This window comes from Corythoichthys intestinalis, chromosome 2 (genome assembly GCF_030265065.1).
Source record: "Corythoichthys intestinalis isolate RoL2023-P3 chromosome 2, ASM3026506v1, whole genome shotgun sequence".
NCBI classification, from domain to species: Eukaryota; Metazoa; Chordata; class Actinopteri; order Syngnathiformes; family Syngnathidae; genus Corythoichthys; species Corythoichthys intestinalis.
In genome coordinates this window covers 56243765-56263926 of record NC_080396.1, presented here as the reverse complement: position 1 = coordinate 56263926, position 20162 = coordinate 56243765, and the positions used below count along the sequence as shown (strand labels likewise).

Genomic DNA, 20162 nt, shown 5'->3' with positions numbered 1-20162 from the left:
AGAAAACACATACAGGAGGACATTTCTCTCTTAGCAGCTTCCTACTCGAGTTTTGCAGGTTTGCAAGTTCACACAGTTTAATGTAATGTTAACTCTGATGCAGGTCGTACTTTCAGTAGCAAAATTAAAGGGGTGTGTTTCCCACCTCCATAACATTGACGTCTTTATACATTACTTACAGTGGCTGCAGCTGACCGAAACAAAACTTCTAATAGGAGGCGGTGTGCTGTCAACATGTTGTATTTCTGTGTCGGGACTCGGGGCTAGCTGCGTGTGCGTGCGGGGGGGTCAAATCATCAGCCAATCAAATGTGCGTTTTAGGAAAAAAATGGACTGGCACATTCAGTAAGTGAAGGGGGGTAAATGTAAGTCAGAACATAATGAAAATAATTCACTTCGTAATGGTGGGGTCAATTCTATCCTTACAACATATGGGAAAACAATCTAAATAACTTATATTACTGAACTCATTATATAATGCAAATAGGGTTGCGTAAAAGCTGGTGGGGAAAATTTAACCATCCTGAGAAGTTGGTAGTGTTATGTCTCTTCCGTCCCTATGCAAACCTATGCCCTTGGATTACTGTAATTCTCTTGTAACAGGACAGTCAAGAAAGTCTCAAAATACGACACTAAACTGATTAGAACAAGTCACATTTTGCAAGCGGTAGCTTTCCTGCACTTGCTGCCTCTAAAAGCTAGATTTTAGTTTAAAGGGTATTAAAACACTAAGGGGCTGTGAGATATCAATAGAACCGTTATGTGGCAAGATAACAAATATTAGTAAAGTTAACAAAAAAATAAATCACATTCATGAGCAATTATCGAAAATAGATCGAAAATTACGAACATTTCCGAAAGTATTCCGGAAACAGCCGAATGGGGCGGAGACGTCATAACAAGGAAACGAAAGGTCGAGGCAGGTGCCATCGTTGTTTATCGACGAGAGAGTTGCGTTCGTGTTTTATCAAAAAATCGCTAAAATGGTTCAAACCTGTCATGCTATGTGGTCTACAAATAGCCATTTGTCGCAATGTAGTACCCATGAGTCCCCGAACGCGAGCAAAAGAGCTGGACTACGCAGACAATGAGTAAAGTTCGTCCGTGCTAAGAGGGCTAATTTTGCAGACCCAGCCTCCAGCACGGTTTTGTGTGGTGCACATTTTACACCTGAAAGCTATTCGAACTATGGACAAATGAAATCAGGTTTTGCTAAGAAATTGCTGATGAAAGCAGATGCGGTGCCCACCATACACACGCAGCCACCTAAATGTCCCGAGATATCAAGAAAGAGGACGATGACTGGTTCTGATGACACCACCCCAGGCTAACCAAAGGAGCGGAGCATCCAAGCTCGAAATGGCCAGAGTGAGTACTCTTGTATAATAAAAACATCACGCATTGGATATAGGACTGGACACATGTATAAATTATCGCTCGTAAAATATATAGAACAAATCCTCTAATCCCATTCATATTTGTGTCTGTTGGCCGAGCGAAAACATATGATAGCACAAAAAATTATAATTATTCAATACATTACATTATTTTGCGGTCACGGGGTATCAGCTTCACAAAAAGAAATGCAAAACAAACCATTCGGTGTTTCCCACAAGATATGTTGCCGGTGTTTCATCAGTGTGATTGCTCCCCTCAATGATCCTTTCATTAGGCTGCAATGGCTTTCGTTTGGGCTCAAATTGGTAACCCAAAACACCAAAGAAAGGTTCATAACTCTCCTCGTCACCATTAGAAGAATGTTCGTTACGTCGGATTCGTCGCTGCAACTACAAACAAAATTGTCCGCCATCATCGCCGCCATTCAGTACTAAGCACTGAGCCGGTTGTTTCCATGTCGTGACGTCACGCACACAATATGCTAGATTTCCGGGATCTCGGGGGGCGGGTCCTTTTAGCTTGACAATCGATCCAAATTTCTATCATTTTCTTGGTGTTGCGATGTGTGTAATTACACGAAGTGGCATGATATGAATCCAAAAGGCATGCGTTTATGGATAAATGATGGAATATTAGCATTTCCCCAGGTGTTGTCATACCCTTTAAAATGCTTTGCTTTATCTCTTAATAGCACTTATGCTGTGGTCCCCAGCCACCAGTAGGCGGACCGGACACTGGCCCGCAAGAGAAATAAGTAATTCTTTCCGTTTTAGACCCCTCGCACACGAGTAAAAAGATATCACAAAGGTGCAAATACACATTTTAGGGTTGCCAGATCAGTCTCAAAATCTGTCTCCTGTCCAATCACAACATAAATATAACCCGCCCAGTTTGGAGAGAACCTGCCCAATCTGTCAACACTGCTGAACCTAGGAAACTCACTGCGCATGCAGTCTTCACACACTGTGAGTTGGGGCTGTTTGATCTTGCCTAAGAAGAAAATCCTTTTCTCTCAAACCCGATTTTCCGATATCGATTACGATTTCTTGTTAAAATAAAAATAGTGACAAATGAATTATTTGGAATGTCATCTATTTCAACTTATTTTTTCTTAAAAGTGCCAGTTGATTTAACTCTCTTAATATACACAGAACAATCCCTTGGAATTAAGAACATTTTATTTGTACAACAGACTCCAGCTCTGTTATTAATTAAAGCGATAATGAAAGAAGAAAATGCACATATCATTTGAAACAAAATAAAACATGAGAAAAGGTAGTCAGCAAGTCAGTCTGCCAATCAGCTAGCTAATCAATCAAGTCAGTCAGTTGAAGTAGGTAGGCAGCCAGGCTCAGGGTGATGTGCTGTCACATTTCTCTCTGGTCTAACTTATATATAAATTAATGACTCGTGCAAAACTGTCAATAAATAATACTGTAATTGCGCCATGCAAGGTGGCAATCACCTTGTCTAAACAAACACAAATATGCACCCCAGTGAAAGTAACAAACAGAAATATCCCTTAGGTTTATGAGCATCTCTTTACAAAAGACATCAGGTCAAACACATCAAATGGGCCAAAGAACAATGTGCATTTAGATTTAATTTTGAAATGTTAAAATTTGGAATTTTGCCAAAATATGTTATTCTATTAAAACAAAAAAAACCAACATGGCATGCTTTTAGTTACTGCTGTAATCTAGTGGCAGCAATCATGACAAGAAAACAAGACGGACAGACGCACATTCCTTTTCTTTCATACTTGTGGTATAGTGCAATATACACTCAGCCAGACGTGGCGCTAATTATTGTCTGTCGTTGTGTTGTACATGAAAGTGTGCAGACAAAGTAAATGAGGAAGTACTAAACATTTCAAGGCTGCATGTTTTATTTGCCAATCCACTGAAATCCTTTGACATATAAAACAATACTTTAAGGCAACACTAGGTAACTGTACGACCTTTATAAAATATTTTCATAACAAATGTGATTATATATTGACAGACAACTAGTTGACTGGCACCTCTTTCCTATCTTGAGGGGGTCTGTATTGCTTTCTCTGGCGCTAATTAACTACAGTGGGATGAAAAAGTATCTGAACCTTATGGAATTTATCACATTTCTGCATAAAATCACCATCAAAGGTGATCTGATCTTTGTCAAAAATCACACAGGTGAAAAACAGTGTCTGCTTTAACTAAAACCACCCTAACATTTATAGGTTTTTCATATTTTAATGAGGATAGTATGCAAACAATGACAGAAGGAGGAAAAATAAGTAAGTGAGCCATCACATTCAATATTTTGTGGCACCCCCTTTGGCAGCAATAACTTCAACCAGACGCTTTCTGTAGCTGCAGATCAGTCTGACATCCCCCTGTCTCATCTGGCTAGATGGACCTCCTCTTGTTCCCTCACTCTGTTGCATCTCTACAAACTGTAACTCCGTCTGCTAATTCCCATTAGCAGTCCTGGTGCATCTTGTCTATCCGTCCTGGAAGTGGAGCTCTCCTAACTGTGGTTCTCCCCAAGGTTTCTCATTTTTTCCAAAGGGTTTTTGGAGTTTTTCCTTGCCGACCTGGAGGGTCTAAGGATGAGGGATGCCCAGGACTTGGACTTGAACTTTATTTAATTCATCTACTGTTTCTGACTGTGTGTCATATTGCCTCTGCAAAGCCCTTTGAGACAACCTTGTTGTGATATAGGGCTATACAAATATAATTGAACTGAACTGAAATGAATCAATCAGGACAAATCTTGGCCCATTCTTCTCTACAAAACTGCTATAGTTCAGTCAGATTCCTGGGATGTCTTACACGAATCGCTGTCTTTAGGTCATGCCACAGCATCTCAATGAGGTTCAAGTCTGGACTTTGACTTGGCCACTCCAGAAAGTTAATTGTGTCCTTTTGAAACCATTCTGTAGTTGATTTACTTCTGTGTTTTGGATCACTGTTTTGTTGCAGCATCCGTCCTCTTTTTAGCTTCAAATGTTTGCCAGACGGCCTCACATTTTCCTGCAAAACATCCTGATAAACTTTTGAATTCATTCTTCCATTAATGATTGCAAGTTGTCCAGGCTCTGAGGCAGCAAAAAAAGCCCCAAATCATGATGCTTCCTCCACCATGCTTTAAGGTGGGGATGAGATGTTGATGTTGGTGAGCTGTTCCATTTTTCCTCCAAATATGGCGTGTGTTACTTCCAAACAATTTAACTTTGGTTTCATCAGTCCACAAAATATTTTGCCAAAATGTCCTTTTCCAGCTTTATACAAATCAACAGTCCTTGATTGCAGGTCTTTAGACAGCTCTTTTGACTGAGCCATGATGCACATGAGACAATGCTTTTCATCATGACAATTCTACCAGGTGTGTGTTTTATAGTGGGCAGGGCAGCTTTAAACCACTAATCAGTGATTGGGCACACACTTGACTTAAACTGTTTGGTAAAAATTGGTTTCAACTGCTCTTTAATTCTCCTTAGGCAGAGGGTTCACTAACTTATTTTTCCCCATTCTGTCATTGTTTGCACGCTATCCTCATTAAAATATGAAAACCTATAAATGTTTGGGTGGTTTTAGTTAAAGAAGACACTGTATTTTCATCTGTGTGATTTTGACAAAGATCAGATCACATTCATTGGTGATTTTATGCAGAAATGTGAGAAATTCCAAAAGTTTCAGATACTTTTTATACCACTGTATTAGGAGGGTGGCAGATTTCCTGCCACACAAAAAAAACTACAAATGTGCTGACTCCTTAATGGCACATGTCACTTCCCCCTGACCCCATTCGTTATAGGTTCTGCAACAGTGGCAGAGAAACAATAGAGACAAAAAGTTTTGTCCGAGGAGACAAAAAAAAAAAAAAAGAGAGAAAAAGGGAGGCTACCAGGATAAAAGGACACTCGGCTTTCACTCGCTGGTTTTACTTGTTTTGTTGTTGAGGTTTTCGCCTTCTTCCTTTAAAAAAAAAAAAAAAAAAAAAAAAAAACTTTATTATCATTTGTAAAAATAGGTAGAAATATTTTTCCAGGTACAACCAGTATAATCGCATGTCATTGGGGTCTATACCTTCAAAATGTGCTATGACAGTGATCTTGGGAGTCTAATAATCAGTTTTAATATTTGAGGCATGTCAACTTTATCTTGGCCGTTGAGTGTGCAGAATACTGTGGCACACAGAGAGCTTACGTGCCTAGCATTTCCAGAGTGTAAAAAATAAGTGTCCTAATATTTCTCAATGCAACCAAAAAAAGCCTCATATCTCATATTCATCATCTTTTATGCCCAGTCCTCCTGCCATAAAGATTAGATACCTCCACTTGTTGGTCTAAAGTCTAGAGGTCACATGTACCATGTTAACAAGACCCACACCAGACACTAAGTCTCACTTGAGTGCGACCACAGAAAGGTGAGTAATTCACAGTCCTGCTTTTTTTTTATTATTTTTTATTTTATTTATTTTTTTTGTAGAAATTTTATTAAGACAGATTTTATATGGAGTTGGATCTTTTTTTTTCAGAATATATTGAATGTAAATGATAAATTATCTACTGCACGATATAAGATGTTTTCAATTTTTCTGTTTATAATGTATATGTAACTCAGAATAAATTAATTTCGAGACTTGCAAAGAACTTGACAAAATGCTTACTCAGACAAGGTCCATACAAAACACATGCCTTTCACAGATGCCAGAGGTATTGTTAGTATACTGTATCATGATTTTCTCTTCATATAGATTTTCTTATGATCGTAATACATATATGCTGTTATACTGTCTTGAAACCTGGGAGATCAAGACCCTCATTCCTAGACTGGAGAATGAGTCCTTTTCAAATACCAATCAAGCACTGATGGAATGTTTTGCTTGCACAAAGATGTTACCAGATGTTAATGCAGTCAACATGATCTCAATCCAATAGTGCAGTGCTACTACTAAAAGGGCCAGTCTGAGTGTGCGCACACACACGATCACTGCAATCTCTGCCCAATTAACAAGATTGTGTCTGGGACACTCGATACACTGAAAGTGTGGTCATAGAGAAACACTGCATACTGTTTTTTTATTGTTTGTCATTGCCACAAATGATGTCATTAGTATTGTCAAAATATATATATTTTATATATACATTCAGGTGACTTGAAGTTGTGCTCTAAGACCCCTATATGGCCAAATTTCATAATTATCCTATTTGCATGTGTGATACATCATTGGAAAGCTAAAAATATCTTTAATTTTCAGGGGGAAGAAAATTTTTTAACAGGAGGGCATTTAAATTTTTTTCTTTTTAAACCCCTTAAACCCCAGCTCAGGTGTCAGGAACCTATGGCTCGCGAGCCATATATGGCTCTTTTGAGGAGTGCATCTGGCTCTCGGCCACCCCATAATCTTAAATGTGGAACCAGCCGGCTCTCTGTGATGAGCTGATTGATTTTGGACATTTCAAACCAATGATATGCTTCAATCCGGTGTCCAATGGTTGGCCTCCCGTCACGGATTGCACGGAAATGGGCATTACAAAGCTTGCCTTGCGTGTCAAGTCGCCACTCAGCCAGCAGCGTGGCTATAAAGTATATTATAGGAATATATAAAAATGTGTAGGGGAAAATTAAACCACAAAAGTGAACTGCGGATTACCCCAAGTCACACAGGTGGACGATCGGCTTCACTTTCATGACTTTTTCACCTGTCAAATTGTCACCACCTCCAGGCCAGTGTAATGCACACGTCCACCTGGTTGTCCCTGGTTGTGATTTCCACTTCCAGGAAATATATGCAACGCCAATCCATGTTTCTATTTGATTTTTATCAATCACAACCTGGCGATTGTATAATATATGTACATACATAGACACAAACACTCTGTATGGCCCTTGTGGAATCACATTTTTAGATATGTTGGGTGTTTTGGCTCTCTCAGTCAAAAAGGTTCCCGACCCTTGCCCTAACTGGAGGTGAGAGCACAAGAGAGCATGAGTTTAACCAGACACCATGAGTTTAACGAGATATTATCGCGTACTTACCTTGTTTCGATCCAAAAACTCTGTGTAGCGTCTCTCACCAAGAGTCAAGACACAGCTGTGAATGGCCACAGCCGGACTTTTTGGGGATTTTGTGGGTGAAACACGATAATATAACAAGGGTCGCAATGCAAAAAATCGCAGACATCAAAGAATGGTTGAGATTTTCTTTTTGATAAATTTACCCTTTTAAATGTTTTTTTTTTTAATTCAATTTTTCTTTGTTTGGATCGATTATTTATCATGTAAAATATCAGGGAAAATGCAACAGTTAAAAAATAAAATATATATATATATATATATATATTTAAGCGATAGTTATGAGGTATATATCCATGACCTATTTAAAGACACTATTTTTTACATTGTGACGTAATTTGTTTAAAAGTTTAAAATATGCGAGTGAATAATTTCATAAAGTAATTTTTTCAAAACTAAATATTAAACATCAATTAACTATTCTAAGCTAAAAATGATAGACATTTCGAATAATAAATATAATTACTTAACTTCTTTTAATGGCTGCGTTGAAACAAAAGCGGTTGCACTATGTCTGTAAAAGGGGGTCTCCAGGGTAAAACGGACAAATTAAAAATAGTTCGGGGGCTTAATGCGCATAAATATATAAATATGTATGCAAATTATATATATATATACATATACATATATATATATATGTATATGTATGTATATGTATGTATATACTGTATACACATACATATAAATATGTAAATAATCTTCTTGTTTTCAGGTGTTATCTGTGCCTCTGAAACAAATGACAATAAGGTCTTTGGACTAATTAATTATTCATGATTCAGCCTCTGAATTATTTACCCCAATTGATGGTTTTTCGTCATGCTGAATGCAAAACTAATTTATCAGCTGAGTACAAAGGTGACCAAAAGAATGGCGCTCTTCATTATGTTTTTATTTGGATTTATTATTTATTTTTATTAAGTTTTTTAGTTTTAATTTATTAGTATGGACTTCCTTTTATTTGTGTTTTCTTGGGTGGAGTTCCACAGGAATTCCTGGTCCTATTTTATTATGTATATCTTTTTTCACAACTAAAACTCTCTTTAACCAAATATTTCCACTGTGCCAGTTCATCACATTTTCTAACTATTGTATAATAATTCTGGTATGCAAATGTTGCCTCAATGTCGGACCACTTACTAGTATGTTACCATTTTTGATCATCAGTCCTGCGTATTTCCAAAGACAATTTCCAAATATCCGTCATTTACACCTCTCTCTGCTTCCAGTCTTTTATTCAGGACCACAAGCTCCAAACTAAAACCTGCTGTTAGTCTCACTAGTTTTTCAAACCTTTCATTTTGTTTCAGTTGCCACTCTGGTCACACATCACTTCTGAGACTGTCCGGCACATTCTTTTTTGCTCTCTGCTCTCCATACAAATTACAGTCATGTACAAACATCACAGACCACGGTGATTCCTGCCTTACTTAATGTCAGCTATCACTATCGCAAACAAGAAACACCTTAGAGATTATGTGCTTTTTGGTCTGTCTATTTTCAATCTGATGGTGACATCTCATCGTCAGTAACAAGGATTCATCCTGTTATACTGCTGCAGACTGACAGGAAGTCACTGTTACTGGATATGAGGGTCACACAAGCACAAACGCAAGGGTCAACACATGTGCAAATCTGTTTATACAATTTATTTTTCTAATATGTACTGCATATGTTTATATAATACATGTTTTTCTACTGTGTAAAGAAAATAATAATTTCACAATAAATATTTGCTTTAGAGGTAGAGTAGAGGAAAATGAGAAGAACATCAAATATGTACAAATGCATGCGTTACAATGACAAATTGGAACCCATATCACATGCTAACGGTCCTATCATATATCAGACTGCTAATCCTATTATTTATTATTACTGTAATCTAAACTGGGTGGCATAATGGAGAGTTTGGCATGATTGATTCAAAGGTTCTGGGTTTTGTAAATATTTTCAAAAAAATATATCTGTCGTGACCACCTGAAGTTGCACACTTACCCAAGCTACCATTCTCAAAATATATGCTATCATGTTTTTTTTTTCCTTTTAATTTTTAGTAAATTCCGTCCGATCTTGCATGCAGAACATTCACTTTGGCTGCTCTTTATTTTCGTGAAAAGAATATAGGGCTACAGATGTGTTTTTTTTTTTTGTGTTTTATTCCAAATAAAACATGTTACAATTCTTTCTGTGTGTGTGTGCGTACATGTGATTTTGTTATCTATTTTAGCAGCAGCATTGGGAAATGCCCACCACCTTGTATTCATAATTAGGACTCCTTCAACATGATAAAATATGTAAATTCAACATCTAGAAGGCTGAACAACAAGTCTTCGAGCTCTATCTTTCGGTGCGGATCGCTTACAAAAACCATTATTGTGATCATTAGCTTGAGTCTCTTTCCCAATATTTATTAATTTGTCCATTAGTTCCTGGAACAAAAATGATTGTTTCTTACGTTGTTGTTTTCAAGCAGAGGTGCCAAGAGCAACCTACAGTATAAACGATCATTCATAGAAAATTAAAATGAAATCAACTATTTTCTTTTGTCCTGTCACTAGGCTCAGAAAATACCATTGCAATAGCCATGCATTCATGCCACTCTCAAAACAGACAAATCAACACTTTAGATGTGAGTGATCATTTACCCGCGTCTATTCTCTCACAGTCAAAATGGATTAACCTTTATTCCTGTCAATGGGTGTTTTTTATATTAAGTTTATTATGTAAATATTAAACAAATACTGGGGTCGGCAGTGAATACATCAACTCCCATTAGTGGCAATAAAAATGATAACAGAGAAATGTTGTGACAAGTTTAGTCTGAGCAGTCTTTAACTTCCTTTTTTCTTTAAACTTGTTTGTTCGACCCAATCCCTACTTATCTGCTGTACTCGACATGATCAATACGTCTTTATTGATGGCTATGTAGCACATTCATTTAAAGTGACTGTAACTGAACCGCTTCATGAAGAAAGTTGCTCTATATCCAGATATACTGGATCTACAATATATCAAAATAGAATGTGTCACTTGTCTGTTTTGGAGTGGTATCTAAATGTAACGTTCACCAGCAAAAATTGTCTGAATTTAGGCTTACACTGCTCAAATCATTGATGACTTAACCACATTGTTAGCTAAAGAAAACACCAAATCTCTGGCAAAACACCTGACCCTCTGATTGCTCTGTGACATGCATTGTCACACTTTTACAATTCACTGTCCCAAATTGGCTGGACTCTTACTCTTTGAACTTCGCAGAGTGATATTTACATCAGTACAAAGAGATTTGTAATTAGCTACAGTAACTTAGACTGGGATTTTTATTTATTAGTATCTTACACCAGGCCGGTGAATTACAACGCAAGCACAGTAATGCACGAACACTATTTTCTTTGCCCTCATCAGTTTGTTTTCACACTAGTAGTTTGCAGACAGGTCCTTCTGTGTGTGTGTGTGTGTGTGTGTGTGTGTGTGTGTGTGTGTTTACCTGCCACGCAGTGTTTTCAAAGAACCAAACACTTCACTCTGACCCAGGGGAACCTGCACATACACATATACCGAAACAAAAAAAAAAAGCTCACACACCGACCCTGCGAGGCCTCCTGTTAGTGCCTGCTTAGACATCCCATAGTGACACTCGGGAGGAAAGGCAACCCAGCGGAACCGAGCAGAAGCAAACACAAACAAAATAAAAGAAGCCAGATGCCAAAACAAGAGCAAAAGAGCAAGCGATACGAAATGTGCTGCTGGTTAGTCTTGGATCATCTTGGACTTTTTTTTTTTTTTTTTTTTTAATATTCAAAACAAAAAGTAGGGGCGTCATTGCAGAAAATATTTGACCATGAGTGTGACAACTGACATGCAAATTTGAAAAGAAAGAAAAGAAAGTTGAGGCATCACATGGTTTGATGCTAATTTGTCTGCCAAAATAGAGATACAGGCAGTGTTGTTAATCTTACTGAAAAAAAGTAATTAATTATAGTTACAAATTACTTCTCCCAAAAAGTAATTGCTTTAGTAACTCAATTACCTGAATGTAAGAGTAATTAGTTACTTGGCAAAGTAATTGGTGATAATTACTTTTTTTTTTTTTTTCCTCAATAAAAAAAAAAAAAAACATTGGCCACACTATGTGAAGTTTTTTGTGAAGGTTTTTGGTACAATTGGCCCGAGCCCAGTTCTTTACCCTAATTTACTCTTTACCCTGAATCAACTGTTAAAAGTTGTTAGAATTGCTCCCATTATTGCATTAGTTCCCTTCTCTCTACTTTCGACATACGAGTTTTAAAACAGTTTCATCATTTAAAGATAGATTCAAGTCAAGATTTTGCCGATTTAGAAGTATTTTATATAAAAAGTTACTTAGGTTTGCTAGGAAGGTTCTCTACAACAGAGCCATCCTAAAAAGTCTACTGCTTCAAGATGGCGGCTGTCTACTAACGCATTTAGTGTCTGTCATTTTGCATCTAGTTATATCTATATACAGTACATGTGATATCTACCATGTCTACCATATCTACCATAACATGCGGGCGTAGTTTGAAGGCTATCGGCAACAACATGTATTATTGGAGCTACCTAGCATCGCGTTTGTTCGGCGTCACAACTTTCTTGCCTCCTCCACACTCCTGCTCTGCTCTGTCGTCTCGGTGAGTCAATCTCCCTCAGACTTTTCGACCAATATAGTAACGCATAGTAACGCATGCCTTTCCGTCCTCAGTAACGGTAACGGCGTTGCCAAGATGAGAAAAGTAATCAATTAGATTACCCACTACTGAAAAAAATAACGCCGTTAGTAACGCCGTTATATTGTAACGCCGTTATTAACAACACTGGATACAGGTTCCTCTAGAAATCTGTGAAAAGGCTAAATACGCAAATACTCCTTTCACTGTATGGCAACTTTTCAAATATGTTTGAAAAATAGCGCTTTGATTCCTATACTCACGGGTGATAAACAACCTGCTGAATAAACAACCCATCGTCCTCACCAGAAATATTTTAGAAGTGACCCTAGAGATCTATGTGGACCCTCTCTGTCTCTTAAAGATTTCTGCTCGTATTTCCCTCCATAAGAAACTGATATTATCACACAGCAGCCCGTGCTTGTGGTCCCCACAGAGCCCTTTCCCTTAAACAACCCCCAATAACAATCATCAAGTTACTGGGCAACAAGGTGTACCACCTTCGCAAAGATGCAGAAAGGAGTTTTAACCAGGCTCGTCTTTTGGAGGGTTGTAGTAAGTTTGATTGCAATATTCTTATTCATTTGTAAATGGGAATCAATCACATGCGACAGCAAGAAAACATACAAATAACTGGGCATTTCTTTTCTCAGTAATTATCTGACAACTTGTTAATTGCCCTCCCTACTTTTTGTTAACTTTCGCAGATGACAACTCAACCTAAGATAGATGCAGTAAATAGAGAGTGTAGAATATAGATGAGCTCTTGATGGGTCACGAACCTATGGCATTAAAGGGCAGGAAAAAAAAAACAAGAAAAGCAGTAACATGAAAAAACCTAAATTAGAGAGCTTTAATGACGAACAAGAATGTACTGTACTTCCCATCAGTGCCTTAATTAAGAGATTTGTTAATGATGTTGGCTGGACAATTATTTACTGTTTTTACCGTGCGCTTAAAATCCTTTATTCATCTTCAATTTGACAGTGCGCCTTATGTATGAATTTTGGGTAACTTTGGTTGAAAAGAGTTGGTATGTTTTTTTGGAGCATAACTGTATTATACTGCTCCAGTAACTTGCTCAAGACACACATCATCCATGAACCCATTTAAAATTCGATAAAACAAATAATAAGTAAACTGACAAATTAAGTAATAATTACAGTTTTAAAAGGTAAAGAACAAATGACAAATACAGAACAATGATCTACTAATGTTCCTTATAATTAGGAGTGCCTTATGTACAGTACATATGAAAATAAATTTGTTCATTGATGGTACGCTTTATAATCTGGTGCGTCTTCTAGTCCCGAAATTTGGGGTACATATTATTTATTATGGCAACATAAAAACACAAGCTTTTCGTGTTTAAAAATTCTTTGCCTATGCTGCAAACCAGGGGTCTCCTAACCGGTCCTCGAGGGCCACTGTGGACCGTGGTTTTTGTTCCAGCTGATCGAGCACAGACGGTTTAACCATTGAGGTTTCTGCTAAAATAAGCTGTACCTGACTGTAATCAACTGATTACACGTGTAAGACACCAGATTGGTGAAAAGGTGTCGTCTTGTTTTGTCGGAATGAAATCCTGTACGTACCGCAACCCTATGTGAAATAATTTGAAGAACCCTGCTGTAAACACACAAAAATAAGGTTTATGTACGGTAATTCAAAATACCCTACAGGCAACCATAAGTCTGTTAATTAGTAAGAAATAAGGCTCCAAGGATTTATGCGTGGACATCCCTCAATTATACTCATCAAATTTCATTGTGATCTGTCCACAAATAACAGAAAAAAGCAACTATAATTTTACATCTAATTAATTGATCAGCCCTGAAAAAAAAAAAAAAAAAAAAAGTGTTTGAGGATCAGTGTGTATACAGTCCTAGAATAAACCTACTGGATTTAATAGTAGCAAATTTTGATTCTGCAATTAATTAATCTAACCAACCAGCCCTCAAGCCCCCCCCCCCCCCCCCCCCCCAAAAAAAAAAAAAAAAAAAAAATACGGCTCCAAGCAGCAATGTGTCTACATGCTTAGAATTTACAGGGGTTGGACAAAATAATGGAAACACCTTAAAAAAAATCAACAAATACTAATTCAATATGGTGCAGGACGGCCTTCGTTCTCCGAGGTATTGATTCACAACTTGTGGATTGTTTCCAAAGGAAATTTAAGCCATTCTTCAGTTAGGATATCCTCTAACTATTTTAGAGACGATGGCTGTGGAGTTCGACGTCATAACTGAATCTGTAATACTGACCATAAATGCTCAATAACGTTGAGGTCTGGGGATTATGCCGGCCATACGAGATGCTCAACTTCATTAGAATCTTCCTCATGCCATTCTTCAACAATTATTTTCAATGAAACTTTTTTTGTTGGTTTTGTTTTTTAATGATTGTTTTGATCGTACTATGATTCCATCTCTCTTGTGAAGCGTCTTTGTGTGGCTTGAAAAGCGCTCTAGAAATAAAATGTATTACTATTATTATTATTAATGATTGTGATGGCAAAATGTTAGGTTTTTCCATTATTTTGTCTGACCCCTGCAGCTACCCAAATAATCCTGATTTGTCCACGAATAATTGGGGATGACTAATTGTAGTCAGTGTCCTGAAACAACAAGAAGGAAAAGAACAATAATTACGACAACAACAAGAAAAAGAACAAACAACAAGAAAAACACAGTAAGCAACAACTTGAGACCTTCATCTGGGTAGTAAAAAAATTGTATTTAACAAAAAATAGTAGTTTAGTTAACAATGCAAGCAAAGCTATGGGAACACATTGTGGAAGCATTGCCTCCAATGACAACGAGGATTTAAAAAAAAAAAAAAAGAAAGAATGACATGATAACACTATGAGCACATTGCAGGTTCTTAAAATGGGAAGGTATTTATTTTGGTTGTATCTTTCCATCATTATGGTTTCAAAATAGATCATGAAATAATTGGCTTTACAAATCTATTTTTATTTTTCTACTTTTTAGAGCTTATACTTTATTTTAAGCACAAGAGTCAAATGAGAACTCCAAATTAAGTACATAGTGTACAGTAGAGTACTTTGTAACTTCTGGAAACATATGTGGGATATGGCCAGACAGAACAAGACATATTTTGTGCAACAGTGCTCCTCGACAACAATGAGCAGACGGGCTTATGGGACACACATACATGTGACAACCCCTTGACTTTGTTTGTGAGACTCGACAGAAGAAAACAGCTCTGGTTGGCACAATTAGGAAACAAAAAGCTCCCTCAACAGGGAATCCTGTCTTTCTTTGCATTTTACAAAATATGAAAAGCAACCAGCAGTCAGCATAGGTGGATGTTTAGTGATAACCTGAACAAGGATGTTGGCACCATTTATGTAGATAAAATCGGATCCTTTTGTGAAAAATCAGTCGCTAGCTGGAATAGGCTAGAGCACCCTTGGTGAAGATGAGCGATACTGAAAATGGATCAATGCTTTCAAGAAGGAAACTGTGACATTTTTTTCATACTGTTGTGCCAAGTTTTTGTCAGAGATGGTTCTTTCTTCAGATGATTAAAGCAGTTGCCTGACTGGTTTTACTTGGACCATTTTTCCTGATAGTAACACTGATAGTGTTGGCTTACCGAAAACAAGGAAAAACCCTTTAGACAGGTATGTTCAGCTGGTCCAAAATAAACCTACGTTTATCCAATACTGCCTAATTAATTCAATGTGAAGCAATTTACTGGAAAAAATAAATAAATAAAAGAAACTTTGAGAACCCAACTATTTGGAGCAGTATCATAACATGAATTCAATAATGATCAGTCCACCAGGTTAGTCCAAACGTTGGCATGGTAAATGGATCTATGAAAGATTTTTCTGTCATGCCGAAAACGATTGTAACTTCTAAGGAAACGTCTTCTGGTAATTGATTACTAAAAAGGATAGAAATGAGATTTCCAGTATATCTTTCTGAAAAAGGCTTACAGTAAGACTTAATCATATAAAAGAGGACGCTTGTCTCTGCCCTTCATCCCCCCCCCCACCTTTCTTCCTTCCATTTGTCCAAAACAGACACTCTCTCCATTTGTGCACCAATGGTCTGAATTTATTCACAGCAACAATATAATACAACAGTTTCTCCACTTGCTCATCATCCTGACGGGAGCTCTAAGCACTGTGTGCTTTTTAAACCTTTCGTTAACGAATTTATTTATTATTTTTTTTTTTTGTCTTAAATGTTTTAGGACAGGGATTGCAAGCATGTGGCACGGGGTCCAATTGTAGCCCACGGGACAATATTTGAGGCCTCAATTTGGCATCTAATTGTAGTATTAGTGTTGCCTGTATGTATTTTGCAATGAGTAAAAAAAACATACATACAGATATATATAATTAAAATAAATTCAATTGATTATTTAAAGCATCCGTTTTGTTTAAATAAAAATTAGTAAAATTTAAAAAAAAAACATCTAATAAAAGACTTTAATAATAAAAGTTATAAATAATTTTAATAAGATTTGTTTTGAAAAATACACTTTAAAAATTCAAATAAGGGGCTAGATACATTGGAGGTGATGAGTGATGGCATTGAGCTGAAAGCCAGCACACGGGCGCGATGCGACTGCAGCGGCAAACGACAGCGACACGCACTGCCCTCAGCCTGTGTCCTCATACCTGATTGGATCTAAATTTGGAGGACATTTAAAAAATTTCAGTCTCTTCTGAGCGCCAACAACTTCCCATACTGCTGCTTATTTTAATTTATGCCCCTGAAATCATGCCGAGAGGTATCGTGAAGTGTGTGCTGTTCGCACACTGCTAAAATGATACGCTTGCCCATATTGGCGTAATGTGGCGTGTGTTATGAATTTCTGGGTTGGCCAGTGTCCTCGCTGGTGATATGTCAATAAATAAATCCGTTGCTGATTGGTTATAGTGCCAGGCGACAGAAATAGAACTGTTTTTTAATTTTCTTATATCGCGTTGCTGGTCCACATCTGCAGGTGTACATGCGCGACATTTCACGTGCACGAACGTCACGTGTCGCTTAAGCCCAAGTTATGCTTCTACGGTGCGGTGACCGAGTAGCGACGGCGTAGACCCTACGTCATCAACGAGCATTCTAAGTTCTGCGTCAAGGGAACGCCTTGCTCCGTAATTCACTACCAAGGCACTAGAGCGTTGCGTTGTGTTTGTGCGTTTTTGGGGGACTGTTGTCGAATTCCTTGACTTTTCTTCCAGTCAGACAACAATGGCAACGGAGATGGAACGCTTGAATGTGGATCTTAAGCTCATAAACATTAAACAATAAATCACAATAGATCATACAAATGTTGAGGCGCAGGTAGTCTGTCCGACTTTTGATGCTGCACAGTCACTGGCAGTCACATTATGAATTCGAGCATCGGGTGTGAAGCCAGAAAGCCGTGTTGTCCAGCGTTTTGTCCGATTTCTTTGCTGTGTCCTACAACCAGTCAGTGGGAAGCCATAGCAGATTTCTGGCAGCTATGGAACTTCCCAAACTGCATTGGAAGCTTTGATGGTGAACACACCGAGGCACTCTCAATCAGTGATGATGTATCAAGTGTGTGACCTGTCTGTTGTTGAAAATTAAACATCTAAACAACTCTTTATTCTTCATATCCTTGAAGTGTAAAATGTAAATAAGTCAGAGAATCACAGCAAACATATGGACAAAATAAAAGATAAAATACGACATAAAGTGATAAAAACCTGGCAGTTTTTGGTCGGCTTGGTCACCGCTTCGTGTGGCCATTCGCTTCCGAACACACACATACTTGTCTCGGAGTTTCGACCATTTTGTAATGCATTCACTGACCTCCAGCCCCGTATATTCAGCAATCTCCATCCACAAATTGCTTGCCATTTGGCAATCTTTATAATTGCCTTGACGAAACATTGTACATGAGGTCGTACTTGCGGACCTCTTCGATGACCCTCTTGTTGGCTTGGTCCATTTTTGAGTGTAGCGCAACAATGTTTGTAAATGTTGGTGATTTCGCGCTGAACCAGAAAAAACAGTCTGAGCGGACCAATCACAGTCCATTTGCGTCACGTCACCACGCGTTGACGTGACGCGTAGTTATGATTTTTTTGAAGGTGCACGTCAGGCTACAACAGAGGGTCGTAAATTGGGTCTGCCTTGACAGTGTAGGTCCTCCGGAGAAGCAAAAACCAGCCTTAAGAGCCTTGGGGATTTTCGCCAGGTTGCACTCGTTTCGTAAAAAATGTATTGAACGTGAGCGACGGCGCCTCCCGTGTGTCTTGCCCTTCAGACAAATTCAAATAAGTGTGGCGCGAGTGTATTTTGCTGCAGGAATTTATTCAAGTTATTTTTCTTTTGGGTCCTCACATAGTTTAACTCTTTGGCTGCTAAAACCTGCTGTCTGTTGACGTCATTATGTTTTAATATCAATTTCCCTCTTTTAAACTGTAGTGACCACTGGTCCTGAAAGGGTTAAGAGAACCGTAACAAATGATGCTTTTTGAAAATCCATTGCACAAAATTGGCCAATTTCGGTAAATTAAAAAGTAAAAGTCAACATTGATTTCCACTTAAAACCTCATAGGATTTTAAGATCATCAAGCTGCTCAGTTGACAAAAATGCATCTCCATGCAAACGATACTTCCTGGCTATCATATCCCTGTGGCGGCCTGCTATAATTAGACATATCAGAGACCTTTGCTGGAGCCGATCTATAATCACAATTGCGCAGATTAGTTATTTTAGAGGCAGATGCAGCAACATGAGAGTGGAATTTATTTTTCAATCTAGAACATTTTATCTACAATTGTGAAGATGACAAGACTAATTTGCTGTCTAAGTTTGAGTGATTGCCTCAGATGTTTCAATGCTGATCAAAAAAAGATAGAGTTTGTATTTTAGAAAGAGTGACGGCAACTAATAGGATGTGAAATACATTATTGATGTATTTGTTCAGTAATAAATGCACCACTCTTCATAACAGTTCTGTACTACGCTTTGTTCAACGTAGTCATTGTCTCACCTTCTTCATCTCAGACTCACTAATGTCCATGTTATTAGATGCCCACATCATCAAGTCTGAATGGATAAACACTGGCAGAGTCCACAAATATTACAACAGAAGACAAAACAATGAAGGTGACCGATAATCAGAATAGTCAGTGTGTCATGCTTCTATTTTTCAGCAAACTTGCCAGGAAGTCCAAATCTTAAATAAAGGAATGTTCAAAAATCAAAAAATTTTCTTCAACTCTTTCAGGCTCAAATTATGAAATCTAAGTGAGAATGCATTGCTCAAATGTTTTTCTAACTATAAAGGTAGAAATAATCACTGAGCTCTCTATTGTCCGTGAAAGTGCTCAAATCAGTGATGGAAAATTGAAAAATTACAATTTCCTCTGATATTGCACGTGAATCCATTGAGATGTTGCTGTTGTTGTGTGTGTTAATTACAGTCCATTTCAATAAGTAAATAACTACATTTATCTTGCTTTGATTTTTACGTAATTTAAATATGTATCTGTTTATCTGATCTTTCAATTCCATTTTCATTTTTTCCATTATTTTATGTTTATTATTTTTGCTTACACTATATACATTTTTATTTGGTGTGGGGGAGGAGGGTGAGACCCAAACATGGAGCTTTGATCAGTAATTTCCCCATTTTGTTATTGATAAACGTTTACTCTACTTATTCTTACACTTTTATACTCAGTCTGCCATCTGCTGTCCAACGTTTTCTCTGTGAATTAAAATAGCCTAATCCTTGAAAAACACCCAATAAACCTTCACTTTCCTTCATCTCGGTCTCACTTGCCCTCAGCCTCTCACCCTGTGTTTGTGTCCTTTGCCCACTGCGGTGGTCTCCGGTTTCCTTAATGGTTCCCAAGATGCATTGTGGCTTTGTGGGAACGTGAAGGCGTGAGCGACTGTGGGTGTGTGTGACCAGCAAGAGGTGATGCGGTCATTTCTGACACATGAGAGGGGTTTTTGGCCTTTTTTTCCCTCCTCATCGCCAGCCAGAAGC

The 20162-nt window shown here is 37.8% G+C and overlaps 1 long non-coding RNA gene across 1 annotated transcript in view; it reads left to right on the top strand.

Moving 5' to 3' along the window:
* The first annotated feature begins 11786 nt into the window (after positions 1 to 11786).
* Positions 11787 to 20162, top strand: part of LOC130912075 (uncharacterized) — a 30190-nt gene continuing 21814 nt past the window's right edge. Inside the window, exon 1 of the long non-coding RNA XR_009062533.1 lies at positions 11787 to 12109. This is a non-coding gene — a long non-coding RNA (uncharacterized LOC130912075). The remainder of the gene's footprint in view (positions 12110 to 20162) is intronic.